This window comes from Mandrillus leucophaeus, unplaced genomic scaffold, assembly GCF_000951045.1.
Source record: "Mandrillus leucophaeus isolate KB7577 unplaced genomic scaffold, Mleu.le_1.0 Scaffold891, whole genome shotgun sequence".
In the NCBI taxonomy this organism is placed as follows: Eukaryota; Metazoa; Chordata; class Mammalia; order Primates; family Cercopithecidae; genus Mandrillus; species Mandrillus leucophaeus.
In genome coordinates, this window is record NW_012109708.1 from 404,363 (window position 1) to 405,278 (window position 916).

At 53.8% G+C, this 916-nt stretch overlaps 1 long non-coding RNA gene across 1 annotated transcript in view; it reads left to right on the forward strand.

Moving 5' to 3' along the window:
* Window positions 1-670: 670 nt before the first annotated feature.
* LOC105531524 overlaps window positions 671-916 on the forward strand; it is a 26,253-nt gene continuing 26,007 nt past the window's right edge. Inside the window, exon 1 of the long non-coding RNA XR_001004820.1 lies at window positions 671-896. This is a non-coding gene — a long non-coding RNA (uncharacterized LOC105531524). The remainder of the gene's footprint in view (window positions 897-916) is intronic.

Consider the following 916-nt stretch of genomic DNA (forward strand, 5'->3'; position numbering starts at 1 on the left):
AGGCCCCCTCATTTCTGTGCTGACAACTGCTGACCTCACCTGCAGATTAAAGCAACCGGGACAAGGGGCTTTACCTTGAATTCTGTTCCATTGTTTCCAAATATTCAGAAGCTGGTGGGATTCTTTTGAGGGCTGAATATTTTTCAAGCCTCTAAGGTCATTCCAGGCATAGAACAGTCACTGTATCTGTGATATCGGTCATCATCACCTCCCACAGCCCCCAACACAACCCCAGGCCTCTGGACATCGGTCATGATCGCCTCCCACGGGCCCCAACACAACCCCAGGCCTGACTGTATCTGTGACATTGGCCATCATTGCCTCCAACAGGCCCCAACACAACCCCAGGCCTGGGCAGGTGCTGCCGACCCAGGGTGTGATCTGTGTGTTGATTGGAGGTTGGCAGTGCAGCCTTGGCCTTCTTTCCGGTGTTCTATTGGAGAACAGTAGGACTGGTGGAGGTCCACAAGGAGGAAGGAAATGGGATTCATGAGGGAACAGAATCAGGCCCTACAGGAGGAGGAGGGAGGGATTCCACGTCATGCACAATGTTGTGAAGAGGGCGGCCGCCTCTTGGAGGAACAGAATGTCACGGCTTCCCCTCCCTTGGCTCAGTTATGGAATGTGAGGGCTGGGAAAGTGTGTGGAAAGTCAGAGGTCCCTCCCTCATAGCACAGAGGAAATAATACAGGCTGAGGAGAAGTCTCCAGAAATGGGCACATCAGAGGCTCTGGGTTGGCTCCACAACCCCAGGACAGCGGAGTCTGAGGGGTTCTCTCAGCTCTAACTCTCCCCTTTCCTTCTTATGGCCGCCCCATCACCGCTGCTCCTCCGGACACTCTGATGCTTGCTTCCCAGAACTGGAAGACTCCACCATTACAGGCAGCCACCAGCAGGTAATTGATCTCCTCTTATA